The 9211-nt window shown below is 39.3% G+C and overlaps 1 protein-coding gene across 7 annotated transcripts in view; it reads left to right on the top strand.

Moving 5' to 3' along the window:
• Positions 1-8957: 8957 nt before the first annotated feature.
• Positions 8958-9211, top strand: part of GULP1 (GULP PTB domain containing engulfment adaptor 1) — a 150036-nt gene continuing 149782 nt past the window's right edge. For 5 of the 7 annotated variants that reach the window (XM_039554729.1, XM_039554730.1, XM_039554731.1 and 2 more), the window contains exon 1: positions 8958-9026. The gene's annotated coding sequence lies outside the window, so the exon portion shown is untranslated. The remainder of the gene's footprint in view (positions 9027-9211) is intronic. The other 2 variants (XM_039554732.1, XM_039554733.1) reach the window with 1 other exon arrangement.

Here is a 9211-nt window from a genome sequence, read left to right as displayed (position 1 = left end):
CATCCAGAAGCTGCTTGAGGCTGAAACTCAGCAGGAATTTGATTCTGGGTAAACCTGGACACTTTTAAAATGGAAGGAGGGAGCTGGCAAGTTTAACTTCAGAACCAGTTGAGCTCTTCTGTTGCAACACCTTAACGATATTGAACATGCGTTAGGGTTCTCCAGCAAACAGAGAAGCGGGTGCATGTGTCTCTACTTGGAATAAAGAGGTCCTGGGGGACAGTCAGCAACTGCTCTGACTATTGTCATCTGACCATGCATGAGATGCTCTGGTGCTGTGATCTGTCAGAGCTTAGGTCTAGTCAGAGTTGGATTCTGAGAGTTGGTTTGTGTTGTGCTGTGTGAACACAAGACAGAGGGGATCCCCAAGCAAACAAAATATCAGAAAGCACTAACTAAAGGTCAATATTTAATGATTTCTAATAGAAGAATAGAAAAGAAAATAAGCAAGAATAAAAACAACTTGTGACCAGAAACAAACTGAAGCAGAAATAACCAGCACTGGTTTACAGCTGAACAATAAGCAAAATTAGGATATGAAAAGAAAAAAAGGAAAAACAACTTAGAGGCATTGACACAACAAGAGTTATTTGGAATTATTTTAATTTAGAGGCAGAAGCAGAGAGAGAAGTTATTAAAGGAGGCTAGGAGAAAATACACTTTCAGGGAAGCTTATTTTGTCTGATGACATTGGTGAACAGGATTGTATTGTCCTAGCAGACATCCTTTAGCTTTGCTAAGATAGCGAAGAGATTGCAGTGGGATGGTAGGAGGTTTTTCAGGGACATTGCTGCTTTGTGTTGCTAATATTGACCATATACTAATCTAAAATTACGTTCCATATGGCTACATTAATTTTTCTTGAAGATCAAAAGCTGAAAGATTCGGAAAAGAGATCAAAGAAAGATAAAATATGCTGAATTGTCTGCTTTGTTTCTACAGCAGAGACATTCTTTAGAAAAGTTGAGTGACAGAGATGAAAGGAGATTGATGGACATTTTACTGTTTTGATGTTTTCTTTAGGAACTTTATTCCTAGTTTTGTTTACTGAGGCTATCTTTCGCTTGGTGGAACAAATATGTTGTTTACTTGCTTATTGCCATGGGTGGGATAGGCTACCCAGAGGCAGGTATTGAAATGAGTAGTGAATAGCAGAGAGCCAGCCAGTCCACCCACCTGTGTGGGAGTGTGAAAGCACAGGTTCGTTACTCAGCTGGAAGCATCAATTGTTGAGCTGATAGTGGGAAGCATTAGCGTGTAAAAATGAATTTATTCCCTATGCATTACCTAGCAAAAAGAGGGTAGTTGGAGAAATACCTTATCATTACAGAAGGCTAATGACTGATGTCATTACCAAAATCAAAGACAGGTTTTTTTCCCTTTGTGTCCTTAGGTGAAGGGAGGCGACAAGGTACAGCACCCAGAACAGCACATCCCTGTTGCCTTTGGGATGGTTATAATATACAGCTCTGTTTTGTCCAGGCACATGTTGCACTGCCTTAGTTCTCTGAACTGTTTGCTCTTTATTCAACAGATAAGTGCCCATGACTTTTTTGAAAGTAGTATAATAATAACATAAACCTTTACAAATTAGAACAGTTATTGCTTTCAAAGGGATGCTTAGACTCCACTCTGAGGTGTGCTGAATGTTAAGTAGTCACTAGGGGGATGTAGGAGTTCTGGATGGAGCTAGGGTTCATCTTGAATGAGTTTTTATCACAGCATTGAAATGCTGCTTCATCAACAGAAATTTCTGAACTTTACCTGAAAGTATTGCACTTCAGGTAATATAAACGTAAATACACTCTCTTTGGCATTTCTTTTAAAAGAGCTGGGCTTTTTGCCTGAGCAGTTTCAGATTCATTTTAAGCAATAGATCTTTCAGAGACAGTCTCACATATGGCCCAAATTCTGGGAAATGTTTACTCCCTTATCATTCTTTGTTTTAATGAAAAGCATCTGGATATCATTGTCATGAGCAGAACTTGAACTAAAATGATAACTACATCTGGTAAAGGGAAGCCAGTGTTTAACCTCCACTTGTGGCACGTGGACAGTGCTGACCAAGGGATTGCCTTGTCCATTACTGAAGGCAGGGGCATGAAAGACCACAGTGTAGTTCTGCAAGTGTAACAATTCCAAGAAAAACAATACAGAGAGAGTTCAGGACAGGACCAGTCAGAGATGGATTTGCAGGTATATTTTAGTGTTCTCTGGATTGCACAAATTCTTTACACCTGTTACTCTGTTTTATGGAATGAACTATTACCTTTTAGACAAGAGCTGAATTTCGCCTGCAACATTAAAGTCCATTTACAAGCTGTCTACAGGGTCAGCTGCTTTTCATTCTAAAACATAAAAAAGAAAGATTACTATTAAAGGACAAACACAGGAAAAATGATGTGAGATACCTACCAAGAAAACGGAAATAAAGTATGGGTTTGAAATGTTTGGCAGAGAATAACATGAAACTTTAATGATCTGATAGCTATGCAAATATGTGAATTTGTGTCTGGTGAAAGCAATGACTTATGCATGTGTTTCATAAATCATATGTATCAGTTACAAACTAAGGAATAATTCTATTGTTCATTTCTCACTCCTGTAATTCAAGAAGAGAACCTAAGAAGCCTAGAGGAAAACATGGAAGTTGATTCAAATGTCTGAGCAAGCTTGTTCCAAGTCTCTATTTGCAGATGCTAGCTCAGGGGGTTGCTTTCCACTAAAACGTGTGATGTTCTGTTCTCCTTGCTTGTAGGCAAGTTTATGCTGGGAAGTCTATACCAGAATCTGGCAGTCAGCCATTCCAAACTCCAAAGTGATGTTTCCTCATGTTGTTTTACCTGAAAAGACAAATTCATTGAAATTTACTGATGATTCTTAGATGGCACTGCCACTGGAAGAGACTAACAGCACTCTCTGCTTTCTGGACAGATACATTCCAGAACAGAGCACGTACATAAAAATATTTACAGTGCTAAACTTTTATGAATAAAGTGTCTTTTATGAAAAATAAGTAAGCAAGAAATGTCAGTATTTTGGCTAGTATTTATGACCGATGATGAGACCTGTGGGTTTAAAAATGAAGGTACAGCTGACTACAAGTGAAGCAGGTTCATTTCTGCAGCACACAAAATGCTGATAATTCATTAGACTCCAAACCGTCAGCTACAAGGTAATTCTAATTGGATGTTTATTATTTCTCCTACAAATTGCAAAATCATGGTGTATATCAGGCCTTTATTTCTTTTTGCAGTGTTAGGTTCTTTGTTTCAGTCTTAATCCCATGCTGCCTTCAGCTTTCACATCCTTCCTCTAGCCTTTCAACAGTATTACCAAATTTCTTCTCTTGTAACTTTTCATTTATACATGAAAAGTAATCCAAGGCTTTTTAATGTGCATATGAGATGCATGCAGCACTTCTATTGTCCATCACCAAGGCTGTGATTTCTATCTAATGTGAATAAGTAAAACTCAGCTTTAACTTCACATGCATCTACATCCAGACTTCAGTAAAGTAGGATGCAGTGTTACATAAGGAAAAGAAAAGGAAGTTTGGACTATGACACATGTATATAAAAGATTTATTTGGTCTTGATTAAAAGCCTCAAAAGATGCTTATGTTTTGTGATGCCTTGCCCAGGCTATTTTACCAAACTTTTGAAGATTTCACTTTCCAGTTTACCTGTTGATAGATGCTGTAGTGTTTATGTCAAAGGCTTAGAGATTCTTCCAGATCTCCTTCCAACATTCTGCTAATGAGAAACCCTGAAAGGAAAGGCTTTCTATTTTGAGGTTTTGCTCTTGTACAAATATTTTAGTAATATATTGCTCTCTTTGAAGTCCACAGGAAAAATCCTTGTGAGTTCCATGGGAGCTAGCTTGAAATTTTTCTTTGGTTTACACACCCTTGAGCAAATTTTTGCTGCAATTTTTTTCAAATACTATAGATATTTTTAAAAACTTACGTCTGTGTGCAGTTTAGAGAAGAGTAATGGTTTCTTTGATTCTTTCTGTCAAAAGCTAGTGGCATGGTTAGTTTTTTAGGCCTTCTTAGTGTTCTAGGTTTTCGTCATAGACCAAGCAACTTAGACCATTTAGATAATTTCAGAAGTAGATGTTCTACCAGATTTCAAAGGATAACAGGCTCAGAAAAAAACCCCAAATATAAGCATTTCCTGCTGTTGTTCTCTGTGAATATTATATGTTACCCTTTAGTTTTTAATGAAGATTCTCTATTGCTTCTTCCTTTTCTCAAAACTTTAGAATGAAGTGCCCAATGTCTCTATTTCTCTTGGCTTTGTTGATGGGAGGTTTGTAACCAGCATTAGTCTGTGAGAAGTTCTACATGGAATATTGCTTTTCTATTTTGGAAATATTTCGTAGGGGTAACTATAATACTTTTACTGTCACATAGTCCCAGAAAAAGCTTCAGGGATATAAAGTCTGACAGCCTTTGGGATAAAAACTCTAGTAGCTATGACATAAAGGACCTTCTTTATATATCCTGTCATTACACAGGGATCACCAGCTCAGGTTTGCAATGAGCAACAATAAATCAGTCACCATCACCACACTCGAGCATTGTCAGCAGCTTGTTTTTCTCATTCATTTAGTACTGGTTTCCTCAGGCCCTGAATGGACTCTAACAACTCAATAGTTAAGACATCTGGTTAAAATTGTGTAGCTTATGGCACCTACCAAATCAAAGTAATGTAATAGTTCTTTCTGGTCTTTAATTTTTACAGAGACGGGAAAAAAGAGTAACAGCATAATGAGCAGAAAAAACTATCAAATATCTGGCAAGAACCTTTTAATAAATGGGAATATAAGAGAAACACCAGAAATAATGTCCTTTTGAGTGAATAACCCTTTAAATCTTTGAAACATGACTGCATTCTCAGTTAATAAAGCTAGAACAGATATCTACTAATGTTTTCCCTCTTTCCTGTCTCCATACCACATCTTCTAATGTATATAAGCCTCTGTCATATAATCTCTCCCAAAAGAGGTTTTCATTTTGTTAAACCAAAGTGAAGATTCATGTAATATGATGTTATACAGCTGCCTTAAAGAGACCAGCATCTGCTTTAATGATCTGACCAACAGTAACCTTGTTATGTGCTTGGTTAAGGTTATAGATAAGGCAAGTAATGGTCAGGCTACTCACATCCTTCTGGCCTTTGCCATCTGTGCTGACTAAAATGATCGCACTGCTAATGATGTCCTTTCCTTGACTGAAATACAGAGGCTTCTTGTTGTTGTTGTTATAGTCTCCTAAGATCATTAAGATCAGTTTGGGGGTATGTTATTTGTTTACAATGTGTCAAATTACAGTTCTTTTGGCAAGGTAAGGAAAATTTTAAATGGCGATGTACATTGCACCACCATAACAACATTAAAGGATCTATAAGTTAAATATGAAATTGGGAATAACTTCCCCGGTATTGTTTCTTCATAAGAAGGACTGAACAGGGGTTGTTTTGGTTTCTTACTTCATGTCCTTGCAGAGTAGTGTTGTGTAGCTTTTGGTCTGTGAGAGGTGAGACTGTACTCAGAAGGGTAGTGAAACTTCTCAGGTTTTGTAATTGGTGCAATTATTTAATCTTTGTTTTTTCTAGTAACTATCTTCTGGCAAATCAGTTCAAGTGATTAGCATTTATTCTTTGATATTGGCATGGCTACAGGTCTAAAGGAATTCTGATTCCATTGCTTTTGCTTATACTCTATGGTCTCCACCCAGTCATCACCATCTGTTTGCATGACTGTCATTTATAATCTCATGTGAACAGCAAAACCAGACCATTCATGTGGGAGCCAGGGTGCAAGCCTGATAGTGGAGAGGGACCTTTTCTAAGGGCAAAGGGGCATGGCTCCCAGCTGAAAGAGGCAGGTGTTGATTAGATACTGGAGGAAATTCTGAGGCTTGTGAGACATTGGAATACATTGCCCAAAGAAACTGTGGGTGGCACACCCCTGGAAGTGTTCAAGGCCAGTCTGCACAGGGTTTTGAGCACCCTGGCCTAGTGAAAGATCTCTGCTCACGGCAGGGGTTGGAACTGGGTGATCTTTAAGGTCCCTTCCAACCCAAACTGTTCTATGTGTTTCTGAAAGAGATTTTTTTTCTCTGGGTATCCTTTTTCATTTCTTGTGTGCCTGGTTCTTCGCTCAACTTCTCTGCAACACACAAGTATGATAGTCCTGGTAATGACCAGAATTTGTCCACTTGGGTTGTGGGGGATCTAGACTACTGAGCAAATCATGTTTTGGTTCTTTTTGCTCTCAGTCTTTTGCTTTATGGATCACACCAATTAAAAACTAAGAGGAACAGGTATTATGCAAGAGTTCAAATATTTTTTGCTCTACTTTCTCTCTCAAATAATGTCCTCATTCCACCCTGAGGTTGCCACTGTTGATGGGGAAAAAAAATCACCATAGAAGAAAGATGTCACATTTTCTTCTCTTCCCTTCAAATACTATGTATCAAATTTAAGTTGAAAATAGGTTTGCTCTACATCCCTTTTATTTAAGCATTTCAGTACAGATTATGTCAAAAATATATCACAGAAGAAATAGAAAGCTTCCTATGTACTGAGTATTTTTCTCTTGTGCTATAAAATGTCTCACTTTCTTTAAGGAAAAAATTTTGCATGCAGAAGGGATTTTGAAAAATATCCTTTCCTGACTAATATATTCTATACATATAATTTTATTGCATTTTAAATGGTATAACTTGATTTTAGACAAAATCTATCCTGACTTCATCAAGCATACTTTACTTCAGAATACCCAGTAAGTAAAAAACCCCATTCCTGCATAATATTTTATTTTTACCTTACTCTGGTGAAGAATCTGCTATGGTACCAGAAAAGAATTTTAAAGTGCCCTTAATTTTACTCGCTTTCTGCAACACCCTTGAAAAACTCATAACATGTATTTCAATAGCCAGAATGTTTTCTCTTTGTCTAGAGTGTGCTCTGCTTTGCAGATGACAGCTGAGCTTGTCTAATCAAACTAAAATTGGTACACTTACTAAACAAGGCTGAGCACTTGTTTAAGATATGAACCAAAGACCAACGTTGGATGTATGTTATGGAATGCCAAATAGATAAAGATGCTTCCTGACACTGAAATGAACTGCAGTTTTGCCTAAGGAAGCAGCACATGAACTGCCTTGTTGTTTTCGAAAGCAGCCACACAAACATGAAAAACAAGCAATTGAAGCCTAAATGTTTTATCACAATTTGAGTTCGAAACTTGTGCTAGATGAGTTTTTGTTTGTATCTCTGAGAAACTGCTAAAAAATAAGGTTCTGGATAGCAGTTTACTTTTACTTTTCTTCAATGATTTAATAAAATTCCTAGATTATCTCTCTTCCTATCCTTCCTGTCACTATTTTTGACAGGGACAAATGGCTGAGGAGATGCATGCAGTGCAGTTGTCAGCTCCAACAAGATGCTGCAGAAAGGTGTATGGGAATAGCTGTCAGTAATAACAAGTCAAAAATAGGATTTATTTCTGTTGGTCAGTCATGTGTCATCTGTGAATGAAATGTGTTTTGTTCAGATTCATCAGATTTTCCTTACACAGTCTTAATGTTGCAGTAAAGGCAGGTTTTGCAGGGGTATTTTTTTCCTTGTTTGGGTTTTTTTTTCCCCACCTACAGTATTTAAGATTTAGTATATGGATGCTGAAAAAACTTCCTGCATTTGATGTTATTTAGAATATAATGTTCATACAATTTCCCCAAGTGTTTTCCATTTTCCTTCCTTCTCAGAATTAATTTTCTGTTTATATTTTGGAATTTAGCTTGTTAGTTTCCTAGTAAAGTTTGCAAATATCTCTGAAACCATGTGAAAGTTAACATTTGTTTCCTTTACTTGAGAGAGTCAACTGATGGAAAATTTCAGCAGTCTTGTGATGTCTAGAGCAGACAAACCGCTAATTTGCTTGGGTTTTGTGTAGCTACTTTGGAGTTTGTTTTTGGTTTTTATTTTAGTCATTAATAGAAAAGGCAGCCACATTAATTAAATTTTTACATAGTTCATATCTATGCATGTAATTATTGAGAGCTTACTGATTTAAAAAGCTGCCTGCTCTTTACTTCTACCCTACATGGATTTTTTCTATCGTGGTTTTTCCACTCTGAACTGTAAATTGCCACTGAACTGTTTTCCATCATGCCTTTAAAACAAGAATACACCTGCTGCAGACAAAACACCTTTGCTTTGATTTCAGTGAAGTGTTTTGTTCTGCTCTCTAAATGACCATTCTTGAGGTTTGTCTACTGATTAATGTAAAATGAAAGACATCTTTCATGTGCTGTTAAGAAAAATTAATCAGGGAGAGGAATAATAGATTAATTTCCTGCCTTTCCGCAGACACTACATGCCTTCTTATTGGCAGTATCATGGCAGAAGGCCACCAGGAATAAAAGAAATACGGCAGACATTAATTCCTTGCCTTTCTACAGGAAATGCTTTGTCCCTAACTTGCACATACCATGACTGTCATAAAAATATATTGGTTTACACTGTTCTGGTGTTTCTAAAGCGCATTTTAATGGGGATTGCATGCTACAGACCTTCTCCAAAGTCAGAATGATGTTGAGCATCTGTTCCCTACCAAATCCATTGCAGCTTTAACCAAGACCTGTGCAAGTGTGTCTATTATCTTTTCCTTAGGAGATGCTTCCTTGAGAAATGTAGATTTACTAGCTGCGTTCTTCACTTTCTCAACTGCTGCCTACTCTTCACGCCTTCTTTTCTCCCGCTCCCTGTTGTTGTGTTCCCCAGCCCTCGGCGTGCCGGCGGGAGCGCGGGGCTGGCGGGCGCGGCGGCGGGAGGCAGGGGGAGCCCGGGAGCAGCGGCGGCGGCCCGGCCCGGCGGCGGCAAGCCCGGCAGCAGGCGGGGTCCGCACCCGCCCGCCCGCGCTGACGTCAGGAAACTTTCGGGGCGGCTGTGGCCGGAGCGGGTGCCGGGAGCGGCGCGGAGCGGCGGCGGGACGGGCTGCTCCATCCCCGGCAGGTACGCGGCGCTCCGCGCCCGGTGGCACCGCGGAGCCCCGTGCCCCCGGCAGCCCCTGCCCCGCGGTGCCGAGGGGCGGCCGGCGGCGACCGAGGGACGGAGGGAGGGATGGGGGGTCTGAGCGCCTGTTGATCGCCGCGGCGGCAGCGCTGCCCCGGGCTCTGCCGCCCCGCTCTGCCGTCGGC

The sequence above is a fragment of the Corvus cornix genome, chromosome 7 (genome assembly GCF_000738735.6).
Source record: "Corvus cornix cornix isolate S_Up_H32 chromosome 7, ASM73873v5, whole genome shotgun sequence".
NCBI classification, from domain to species: domain Eukaryota; kingdom Metazoa; phylum Chordata; class Aves; order Passeriformes; family Corvidae; genus Corvus; species Corvus cornix.
This window is presented reverse-complemented; position numbering and strand designations above follow the sequence as displayed.